A 13776-nucleotide genomic window follows, 5' to 3' on the forward strand; every position below is an offset into this window, starting at 1 on the left:
TTAACCGAAGGGGAATTTTTTGGTTGATAATAATTCCGTCCTCTCGTGGGTTCGAACCAGTGCCCAGTGGGCTGAAGAGAAATCAGGACTCCAGTGACATTATCGGCTCTGCCAACAAGTGAGGTATAAGTTGATACCAATTCCAATCTTACAAATCACTGTCGAACTCAGGTATTTGTAATTAGAATCGATATCTAACCCCCTCTGCCATGTTAACAAAGTTGGCCGAGCCGATAATGTCACTGGAGTCCTGATTTCTCTTCAGCCCACTGGGTGCTGGTTTGAACCCAGGAGAGGACGATATTATTATCAACTAAAAAATTCCCCTTCGGTTAACATATTTGAAAATATATAAATTCCGAGGTAGAGCGAATTTACATATTTGATATATAATATTAGATATGTAATATATATATATATATATATATATATTATATATATATATATATATGATATATATATATATATATATATATATATATATATATATATATATTATATCATATCTATATCTATATATATATATATTACATATATAATTATATGTATGCATAAATGGGCATTTGTTCTAATGTATTTTACATATTTAGTTTTTATTTATGGTTATGAAATTACAAAACCATGCAAAAACTGTTCACTCGACAATATCGATTGACAATAATTCAGTCCTGATCACTGTTGATCATGACAGATAAAGGTTTCTTTAATATCTTTGATAAGATTTTTTTTTTTTGCTGCACATGAGATTGTTAAAAATTTGAAAGACTCCGATCAAGAAGGCAGACTCAAGAGGATCCAAAAGATCTCATCCAAGTTAAAAGACTTTTTAACTGATTCAAATGCAGGAATGAGTGAGGACAATACAAGTCTTGCTCCTGAGATATCATTCAAAAGAATCTATTTTGACATATTAGACATATTTCTTTCTGAGATGAATAATAGATTCACTCATATGCCACTGATAGCAGCGATGAATGCTCTTGACTGTAATTCTAATGACTTTTTAAATGACAAGAAACTCTCTACCATGGTACAGTTTTATAAGGATGTACATAGAGATGAAATCTTTCTAAATGTCCAAATTTCTGTAGCAAAGTGTCACTTCCTAACTAAGAATGAAAAGTATAAGATTTTGTTTGAATTGTATGATGAACTCAAACCATTAGAATGTGTCTATTCAGAAATTCTGCAAATCGTTAAAATTCTCATCACCCTTCCAGTAACTACTGCCAACAATGAACGAATGTTTTCAGTGCTTAGTTTGGTGGAAACTTATCTACGAACTACCATGAAAAAAGAGCGCTTGAATGACTTGCTTCTCATTGCCTCAGAGAAGGAGCTTGTTAGAAATCTTAACTATGACATACTGATTAATGATCAATGATTAATGCAGTAGATAATATTTGAAATACATGAAGCATATATATGTTTACTTTGAAATTTCTTTGGATGAACCTTGTTAAAATTATGTACCATTTAATCTGTACACATTTTCCCAAGCTTAAGATCTTCCTGTTCACATCAACTTTTCTTCTTTTTCTGAATGACTCTTGTGTAGGTTTAATGTTTAATGCAACATGTTCAATTGCAGATATTCTAGGACAAATACTATAGTTTATAACTTGATTTGTTTAGAAATTTCCACTACCTTTTCATCTTCAATCATCTCAAAATTTGATATACAGTATTTTTTAAGGAATAAAACGTCTTCAAATTTCCTTTACAAGTGAATTCAAATTGCTCGTATTTTGTTGATACTTCACTCGCCACCCACCCACCCCTTTTCAGGAGGGGACCCCTCAAATAAACCTTTGCCAATCCCCCCCACCCCCGGCCCCCAACCCCCAACAAGGAAAAATTAAATGACGTCCCTGCTACCAAGCAAAGTATTGAAGGACTTTCGGCCACTCAATTCTTAAGACTGAAAAGAGGGAGTTGGAGCGGTTGAACCACGAGATAAAGAGACCGAGAAAATAAAGAAGTTGAAGTACAAGGTTCTAAAGGTGTTACTTTGAGAAAACCCCACAGTTGCCCTAAAAAGTAATAGTTATTAAGCTACAAATGTCCTTTAATATCCAATTCGCTCCATATCGGAATTAACATATTTTCCGAAGGGAAATTTTTTAGTGATAATAATTTCGTCCTCTCGGGATTCGAACCAGCACGCGGAGGAGAAATCAGGGCTTCAGTGCGTTACCGATTCGGCCAACAAGTGAGGTATGAGTTGATACCGATTCCAACCTAACAAATCACTGTCGAACTCAGGTATTTGTAATTAAAATCGCTATCTACCCACCTCTGCCATGTTAACAAAGTCATATGTGTGTGTGGTTATATATATATAATATATATATATATATATATATATATATATATATATATATATATATGTGTGTGTGTGTGTGTGTGTGTGTGGTGTGGTGTGTGTATGTATGTATACATATATATACTGAAACATACACATACATACATACATACATAACATACAAATATATATATTACACAACATAATATATATATATATATATATATATATATATATATATATATATATATATATATATACTATTATAGATATATATATATATATAATATATATATTTTTATATATATATATTATATATATATACGTATATGTATGTATGTGTTGTGTAATATATATTTAGTATGTATGTAGTATGTATGTATGTGTATGTTTCAGATATACATACATACATACATACATACATACATACACACACACACACACACACACACACAACACTTATATATATATATATATATATATATATATATATATTTATATTTATATATATATATATATATATGTGTGTGTGTGTGTGTGTGTGTGTGTGTGTGCGTAATTCTCTTTACGTTGTATCAGATTTTGCATATTCTTTTATCATATTTCATTTTCGTTTCAGATTGTGCGTCTATTAAAACTGGCGTCACAGCATCTAGATTATTGACACCGATTTTCGTTTCATATAATGATGAACGCGTTGCAACTAAAGTTAGACACGAAAGTGAACGTGCATAGATAGATTCAGCTCCAAGTGGAGGTTGCAAAACAGGCGCAGCTGTGCCTGGCCGTGATAATCCCTTTCCAACTTAAGCCAAAGCTCTCTTATTCATCGTACCTTCCGAGTTAATCCTGATAGAGTGGGAACTCTTTGCTCCCTATATGAAACATGCTCTCACTTTTCCTGTTCCTTCTACACCGTCATTGTAGTTCCTTGTCCAGAGACGTGTGCGAGTAGGCAGAGAGGAGAAAATTAAGCAACTGGGTGACAATATAGAAACTGTAAATAAGTTTTGTAAAGTGTATTCTGTTTTCTTGTCCCTTTTCTCCTTAGTAATGTAAGTTGATGGTTTTTGTGTGTGTGTGTGTGTGTGTGTTAAAATTTCCTTCCATACATTTTACCCTCCAATATTGACACGTGAAGACAGTTACCGCTTGCCAGAGATGGGAGTATAAGGATGAAGCTTGCTGCCTGCTGGACATGGAGATATGAGACCGGCATGCGTTCTGGAGGGTTTGCCTTCTCTGATCCTATGCAAGAGACTGTCTTACGAGCCCAATAATGTTAAGCGAATCTACAATGAGGATTCTTTAAGCATCCCCAAAATCTTGAAATAAAGACAGCAGGAGTGCATGCTGTGTATTAAGGTAAGCAGGGAGCGTATGCTTCACGTGTTATTTCAGGGATTGGGTGTTGCTAAATTCACTGGGACAATCCTGACAACAAATGCGAGAACGCCGTTGCCTCACGCTAGAAGCTACTGTGGCCTAGATTGAAGAACTGTGAGACGGCCATAATCATAGACAGCTCTGAATTAGAGGTCAACAGAAACGATCTCTGACTTAGTTGGTCATGACCTGACCTCCAGGCCAGCATATGTCAGCCCGACTTCGAGCCCGATCTCGTCTCCTGATTACCAATCCATCTCCTCTCTGACATCCCAGGGAACAAAGTCCTCCCATCTTGTCAGTTATCAGGCTCAACGTTCTCCTAAATATTCCAGCTGTACGTGGCGATAGATTAAACCACTCTTCAGAGGAGTTATTTCATTTGAAGTAAAAGGTCTGCCAGATTCTCCTGGCTTGACTATAATGGGCTGTGTTATAATTATATCTAAAATTCATGTTAAATTCAACAGTTGATGCTACTTGGTTATTGTACGTCTCAATCTCGTTTGTTAAACACTGTAAGTCGCTGTGTTAATAATGCAAGTCATTGCAGCCTAAGCATAAGTCACTGGCAAGAACATTATGACTAAATTCCAGGTGCCCTCATTAAAAATGCTGTGACTCGTCTGGATCTAAAGTTCTTTACCCTAGTCAAGAGTAAGCATTTCCACGTAATGAGCCATACTGATAGGTCTTTTTTTCACGAATGAAAAAAACTGTTAACCCTTGCTTTAGTTATGTGCATGAAGTAGGTAAACAGATGATATGAGTGACACAAATTGCTATACAACCAGTGATTTATACATACACACATTATATATATATATATATTATATATATATATATATATATTATATATATATCTATAGTATATGCATACACACACACACACACACACACACACACACACACACATATATATATATATATATATATATATATATATATATATATATATATATATATATATATATATATTTTATATATATATTTATATATATATATATATATATATATATATATATATATAATTATATGTATATCTATCTATCTATATATATATATATATATATATATATATATATATATATATATATATATATATATATATATATATATATATATTATATAGATATATATATAGATATATATATTTAGGTAGATAGATATATATATATATATATAATATACATACATATATATATATATATATATATATATATATATATATATATATATATATATATATATATATATATATATATATATATATATATATAATTATAATAAATATTCTTTTAATGTAAGTTTTGTAATGCAATTATAATTTTGCTATTATGATTAATTCACCTCAGAAACTGTGTATAATGTTGTGAAATGTATGTTTTTGGTTCAGATTCCCAAATTTAAAGATAACATGTTTTAAGTAGAGTAACTTTCCATTTTGAAACATACGTAAGACAGAGAGAAAGAGTAAGCGCTTATATTTAAGCCTCTGTAAAGGGAGGGTTGTTTTTTCACTTTTTGTAGAAGACCCTTTAAAAACTAATTTTTTTTGTACTTCCAATCTGGCCTGTAACTGAACAAGAGGACCTTGTTCATTCCTACCCATCTCGAGAAGGCCTGACCCAGCTGATTTCTGTATTGGCGCTAACACGTGCAGGGATCTCCCAGGCCGCATTGAGCTTCGAGAACCTTCCCTACAATGATGTTATTCATGTTTAACATAGAGAGATGACGTAATATGTTTTTGTCTTGAACTAGATGCTAATCGCCCATATGCCATACGCTTATTCGATTCCGAGACCTAACCGCTGGCGTGGGGGATAGTCTCGCGCTCGCTCTTTCACGAGGCTGTTTCATTAACGTAATGTAACTCACATTTGTAAACTCACATTTGTATTGGTCACTCTTATAATTCTTAGTAAAATATGTGTTGTTTGTGAAATCTGAACATAGTATTATTTCTATTAGTTTTGTGAAGGCGCCCACGAAAGTGTAAAAGTGTGTAACAGGCCTTTCAGCTGCAGCTGCATATACAGGTATTTTACAAATGTTTTGAAGTGCACTTCGAGGTTTTATTTTACCATTGGATAAAATTATCATTTTCAATACATTTTTCTTTTGCTTTGTTCTTTTGACATGTCCACTTTAATATGCTTAATGTTTGTACTGTCAATGCTTTAATTGTTTTCATATTATGCATTATGTTTTTTTTTTTTGCATTGTCTTTATTTTGTTTAATTAGTTTGAATAATATTCTATTGTGTAATTGTTTGAATCTAACACTTGCAAATTAATTTGTATTTAATTAAATTTCATTTCAAATTTAATTATTGCTTTATGATTTAATTTAATTAATTTTCTTGATAAATTTTAATTTAATTTTGCTTAATAATCAATTCAACAATTAATTAAACTTTTATTTTCAAGTAATAACAATTTCCCTGAGATTGTGAATTTCACTTATAAATTTTGAATTTAGAAACAAATTTTTGTATTTAAAATTCATATGAGCATTTCATTTAACCATGAGTATTATATTTTATTTTTGTTTAGGTAGAAATATAGAGTGATAATTGTGCCGTTTCCAACAAATAAATCAGAATCAGGGAAATACTTAGATTTGAAATTGCAGGAGTTATGCCCTTTAATTAAGATTACCTCACATCTATTTTAATGAACTTAGACTGATTGTTTTCTTGACTGTTCAGTTCTATAATAAATCACTATTACCTTTAGAGTATTCAGTCGTTCAGTATTTGTGATGAAGGGTCAGGTGTCTGGCTGTAGTGAGGTAAGTAATAACCAGGTACTTGAACAAACTGTGCCCTAAGTACAAGGGGTGTCCCAGACCCAGAAATAAAAGGGTCTGGGTCTCTTGTGCTAACAAGTACAAATGGTAAATGAAGTAACCAGATACTTGGCAATTTGGTTTAACAAATATTAATGGTGTCCAGACACAGATCTTTGGCTACTTCGTGCACCAAGTATTAATGGTGTCCAGACCCAGATACTCTTGGCCACTTCGTCACAATATATATATATATATATATATATATATATATATATATCTATATAGAATATATGATGTATATGTATTTCGTATGTAAGTATTGTTTATGTATAGTATATATATATATGATATATAGATATATATATATACCTATATATAGCTATGTATGTATGTATGTATGTATGAATATAATATATATATATATATATATATATACTATATAAAAATATATATATAGATATATATTATATATATATATATATATATATATCAATATATATGAATAACATATGTATATAGATATAGAAATAATATATATCTATATCTATATATATACACACACACATATATATATATATATATAGATAGATAGATAGATAGATAGATAAATAGATATCGGAATATATTAATTTCTGTATCACTTTTCATTTCTAGGATAATTCTATTGAATATTATCTTTAAAAAATTATAATTCTAACTTAGTTCAGAATGTCCAATGTATGAGTTGGAACTTGTGAAGGGATTTGTGCTTTTTTGAGTTGAATGTTTTGTTGATTACTTGAGAAACAAACTCTGGTCCTTTGTTAATGTTATTTTTATTTATGTACCGGTATCTCATTTTTCTTGGGATTACTTAATAGAACCAATTTATGTATTGTAACGAGGCAAACGATTAACCCCTCCATTACCAGGACCTTTCATAATCTAAATAAATGAGTCTGTTAACTGTTTCCAGCCAATATATAAATTAAAACTTAGAATAAAAGAATATGTTAGTGATTTCAGATTGCTCGTCACCCCATGAATTCGAGTAAGCACTACGTACCTAAATTGTTAAGTCTTCAAATGGTAGCCATGATATAAGCCAAACTGTATCCAGGTAATAAAGGGATTAAATACTTAATAGTTTTACTTGATGTTCTTTTTCAGTATAACTTATGCTTTTGAAATTGTTTATATAACCCTATTATATGAACTTTCAACTTTTGTACCTTTAATACACAATAACCATAGAACAAGAATGATTTTAGTAACGATATATATTCTCCTAAATAACAGTAATATGGAGGTAACAGGTATCGGTATCAGTATCAGCTTTAAAAGTTGGTATCAGTATCGGCCAAAAATTTGGTATCGGTGCATCCCTAATATATATATATATATATATATATATATATATATAATATATATATATAATATATATATATATATATATATATATATATATAAGGGTCCATAAAGTCATTCCCTGAATAATAAAATTAATAACTTTAAAATTATTGTGGATATAACCATACAACTTTCACATTCTGCTGAGCAATTACTTAAGTTTCTTTTGTTTGCCTACAGATGCCACTGTGATCACTCTATCTGCCAGTTGAGTCAACAATAGCAGAAATGGTGTCATTGCAGGAGAAAGCCCAGTGTGTATTATGGTACCGCAAAACAAATCACTTGTTGCAGTTCAACGCAAGTTCAGAAATGAGTATCGACGAAATCTACCAGAAATTAAAAGCATTAAAGACTGGTATAAAAAATTCATAGAGACTGGAAGTGTTGAAGACTGTGAGAGAAGCAGTTGTTCGTAACTTTCTGGATGCAACCTTCCCCAACCGCTGGATTGGGAGAGATAGCCCAAAAGAATGGTCACCACGTTCACCAGACATTACCCATCTTGATTTTTTCTTAAAGGGTTATATCAAGGAGAAAGTGTACAGTACACCAGCATGTAATGTTGAGACCTTAAAAGCAAGGATAACAGCAGCTCTAGCATGAGATAGAATTTTGCTTAGACGCACTCTGGGCAACGAAGGGGGCACAAGTTGAAATTCATTAGTAATGTCAAAAAAATTTTAGTCATTATTGTTGAAATTGAAGAAAACCTTATACTAACTCTACTTAACATGGTTTGTGTGTAATAAAGGTCTGAAATCCGGGAAAGACTTTATGGACACCCTGATATACATACATGTGTGTTTGTGTGTCTGTGTGTGTGTAGCAAGCAAGTGCTCAAATAAAGCGTTCAAGCAAACACTGAAAATAATGAGTACGAGACATTTCGTTCACAGGATAACACTAGGCATCAGAGAAAAGAAGCTTCACTATCATTTCAGTCAAGACAAGCAACCGAGGTTAAAATAACTTCTATGGAACAATCATGAACCATTAATAGCAACAAACGAAAAATGCTGCGAAAGAGAATAAGGACCAAGTGTTTTGTATGCTCTAAGGAAGTGAAGCAAATTGAGGAAATCAAGTAGGTGGTTTGTTTGTTTTTTCTAACTTATATTGCGACATTTTTAGTTTTCTATAAAAGTTTTCTGTAGGCCTTCAGATCTTAAAAACTACTGAGGCTAGAGGGCTGCAAATTGGTATGTTGATCATCCACTCTCTAATCATCAGACATACCAAATTGCAGCCTTCTAGCTTCAGCAGTTATTTTATTTAAGGTTAAAATAAGCCATGACCGCGTGTCTGTACCGTTATAGGTGCCAACAAGACAGACCACCAATGTACTGTGGCTGGGAGTTTCATGGGTCACAATTGCGATTATGCATTCTATAGAGGACTTGACTACGCCGAAGAAACTTCAACACATTTCTTACTTGTTTATATTTTAGTTACCCGCTCAATGGTCAAGGTATCAATAATTGAGATGATGCGATGCCAGTTTCAATGACCATAAATCAGTTATAATCTCAATACAAACGCACACACATTTGTGAGAAAATACTGTAAGACAACGTTGTTTTAATAATTTTGACTTAATATATTAATACATACTTCTGGCCAAGTTAGCTGCTTCAATTTGAAGTTTTTACTTCCTATATAGTAATTAGAGGCAGCTAACACTAGGTAGTTTGCAATAAACATTTGTTGCTTTTATTATCACTGAGGCTCAACAAGCTGCTCAGTCTGGTTGTTATCCGTGGGAATGACTCATAACCACCTACCATGAGCACAGCCCCTGCAGGGACAAAGAATACACATGCTCTGGGCAGCAAGTTAAATGATGAACGAACTCGATTTAAGCTATCTCTGAGTCATATGTTACAGTAGGAGTAAAGAGTATATTTCCATCCCTCTCTGGGAAGAATTCATGTATGGGCCAATACTCCATAATACTGGGTCCCAGGAACTCCTTCTTTGTTTGCTCTGATGAAGACGAAGTCATTCTTTGGGAGAGATGTCACTAATACCGGACATGAAGTGGAAATAGCCACTGAAATTCCTTTCTGAATCCAGAAGATCCAGGGACACAGTCTTCTGCTTTACACGAGAGAGATACCTCAAAATGGGAATCTTACCTTTCCCATGTAGCAATTAGATATTGAAGGTGATCCTGATAGCCACCTAACCCTGTCTGAAGTCTAGTTGCTACAATGATTTATCAGGGACTTCTATCCTCCTGGGCAGTGGTGATATGACTGCCTTGCCTCAATCAGTTCATACAAGTATCCTTGATAAGGAAATTCTACTTTCTGTACTTTCAGAATTTTGGGAGGAAATCATGAGCAGTTTCAAGGATGTTTTTGCAACTGAATGTCAGATATCAGAGAAGCTATCCATAATTTCCAAGAAGAATTTAGGTCAGTCCTGGATACTGAATTGAATGTGATGTGTAAAACTTCTCAGCCTTTAAACAAAAGAATAAAGGAACAGGGTAATAAAAAGCCCAAGCCCAAAAATAAGTTGAATTGGTTGTCTAGATCCCCACTGAAATCAGAACAGGTATTAAGAGACAGACGACACACTCCCAGAGTTCCAGCTGGTAACAATAATACACCAGGTTGGACTATAAAACTTCAAATCAAAATTTAGTACAGGCACCAATATCCACCCCTGAGAATGATATTCATAACCCTTGGTATGACGCCTCAATGTGCTTCCTTTCACTGACGAAGAATACTTCATTGATTGAGGTTAAGCACATAGAACTTTGGGACTTACCAATACGTACTGAATGGTGCTTGGCCGCTCCTTCAATGGGAATTCAGAAATTACTGAAGGAAAAGATTATCCTGCCCATTGACATAGCAATGAAACCCATAGAAGCAACCTTTTCCTAGTTTAATGGAAAATATAGCACAACAATAATTTTAGAGAACCAATATCCTTTCTGGGTGGACCCAGCTTTCTTTTCACTTTTGAAATATTTTGTGGTGACTGGGAAGAGAGTTAATGACAGAAATAAAGCCATTTGTCTCCACCGTCACAGTATCTGATGATTCTACAAAGGAATGGGCAGGACTTGTCTTTCCTTTTGAGGGAAAAAGCTCCCATTGGGAGTGGCTACTCAATTTAGGCTGCCTGTAAGTAAATTCCCAGGCATGGCACCAATGGCTGAATTTCACGCTAGGTTTCACTTCCACAATATCATAACTTCTACTACTATGCTTCAAGTAGTTAATAGAGAGCTTCCACAGTCCTCCAGAACAAAGTTTCCTGAAGTAGCCAAAACACATAAAACCCTATGGAGAGTACTTTCTGAAGTGCACTTTAAGATTCAGGGGGAAGCATTGGCAGATGTCAACATGTCACTCCCTAATGTAACCTCCCTACTACATTCTTTCCCCTTCTGTTGAGACATTTTTGAAGAGTTTGTAACAGACTCACTCTTCTTGGAAAAGGGGAACCTGGGTACAGTACTCCCAAGACTTTCCTCTCCCAAAACCTAAGAAAGCTTGGTATGACTCTGAGGTACTATACAAGCCTCCAGTCACTCCTGATCCCTCCAACATCAGAAGGGACAACAGCAGCATCAGCACCCACTTTCAAAGCAGACAAAGATGCAACTACTGAGGAAAAGGAAAATCAACTCCTGCAGCACTACCTATTTAAGACAAGGGAGGAGGTAGAACCTAATAGGACTTGCATGGTTGAGGCATCACATGCAGTGGAAGTCCTCTCCTTAGGAGCACAGTATTATCTTCAATGTGCTGGGGTGGAAATGGCCCTTAAAGGATTATTCCAAAAACCAGACACCCCTTTGGAAGAATATGTGTAAAAAGCCCTTTTAACCTGTAAAGCATCACTTACGGGAGACGTCGCCACTACTGCATCGTCACATTTTAACCCTTGCAGAGCTGTCATTTCATGTGCCAATTTTTATGCTTTTCTCTTAGTCAGGGAGTAAGCCTACAAATTACTCTGTTGCTGTTGTTATGGGGGATTAGGAAAGGCTAAAAGGTCTGGGAAAGGTGTTTCGTGTAGAGTTAAAGATGCAGGACAGACAAATTATCTTTAATGAAATTTATCGTATTTTTTTTTCATTTTCGTTGGTGAAACAATGGGCTATCTATCCACAGATTTTAGCACATTTTAGTTTATTTGATGTACTGAATTTAGGGTCCATATTTCTGTTCAATTACTTTGTGTTTCCACTTATATGTGAATGTGTTTAATTTGTGTCCTTTTTATTTGATCCTTGTTGTTAGTATGAGTAGTACTAATGAGCATTGATTACGAAACCACCTCACATTAACCAGCAAAATATTCAGTTAGTCCCCCCTGGAACTTTCCAGAGATAAAATTTTGTAGATATTTTAATTTTACCAAGACAGAATTGTCCAGTGAGGCCATGCGGTCAATATTTTTAGAGCACTCTTTGCAACATGATGACTCCAGTGCAGTTTTCACGGATGGGTTAAAGTCAGATGCTGGTGTCGGCTTTGGTGTAGAGAGAAGTGGTAGTTTATCATCTGTTGCATCGATTTTTACAGCAGAATTATATGCAATTTTAAAGGCTTTAAAGGAAGTTTTAATTTGGAATGAAAATAATTTTATTATATACTGTGACTCAAGAAGTGTTCTTCAGTCGCTGGAATCTTTTAACCCTTCAAACCCTGTGATTTTAGATATATTGGAATGGCTGTTTCTACTAAAAAGAAGAGGGAAAGAAATAAAGTTCTGTTGGGTGCCTTCCCATGTTGGGGTGGCTGGGAATGAGAAAGCTGACCAACTTGCAAAGTCTGCAGTCAGCTCCCCAGAACCCACAAGATGCCTACTACCATATCGGGATTAGTATCCTCTAGTAGGTTAGAGAATTAAAAAAATGTTGGCAGTCCCAGTGGGAGGATATTTTGACTAATCAAAAAATGCGCAGTATCACGTCATCAGTGTCTCCTTGGCATATCCGTATATGCCAAGGAGACAAGAAACAATGTTGTGCAGATTGAGGATTGGACATACAAGACTCACCCATGGGTTCTTGATGTCTCGTGAAAATCCTCCGTTTTGCGAGAGCTGTACTGTGCCCTTGACTGTGAAATATTTGCTGATTGAATGTCCCAGATTCGGGAATTTGAGACGTAGGTGTCCTGTCTTGGGGTCGTGACAGAGTAGGTAATTTTATCCTATCTCCAAGAATTGTAATATAGAGCAGTTATATATCTATATGAGGGAGGCGGGCCTCCTCAACCAAATTTAAATTATACATAGATTGTCTATGTAAGAACTTATATATATATGAACAAAATTTTTATATAATATATTTATAGATATTTTTACTTGAAATTTATCAAAAATTTTATTTTTTCTATTTAATTTATTTTGGTGTCAATTACCCAGATGTTGTGACGCCAGATATAATACACAATCAATACACAATCAACCAACATCACGTTAAGTTAGGAATAAAATGTTTGCAACTTATGCGTCAGTAGAAAATCTTGCACCCTCCCTGAGTAAGCTGGAGGTCGGATCACGCCTTGTTTATGTTCTTTATTATCACATTGATATTGTTTTTAGTATAAACACATTAAGATAATAAATAATGGGAATAAGAAGAGATGAAAGAATATATTTTCCATTTTTATATCGTAGATTATATGCATGAAATACAAAAGGAAAAAAATTATTTTCTTATGCCATTCCCTGAAACAGACCCAGTAGAGCAATGAATTGGTTTTACATTTGTTTCATGCCATTTTAATGCACGTGATATTGTAGGCTAACTTTCTATATATTCATCTAGAAACTGATTGACCAATGTGTTTGCTACTGTTACAATGTAATCCATAACTTCGCCATCAAAAAAATAAAAAATAAATCCATGAGGTTTCCCTTA

Source organism: Macrobrachium nipponense, chromosome 20, assembly GCF_015104395.2.
Source record: "Macrobrachium nipponense isolate FS-2020 chromosome 20, ASM1510439v2, whole genome shotgun sequence".
Lineage (NCBI taxonomy): Eukaryota > Metazoa > Arthropoda > Malacostraca > Decapoda > Palaemonidae > Macrobrachium > Macrobrachium nipponense.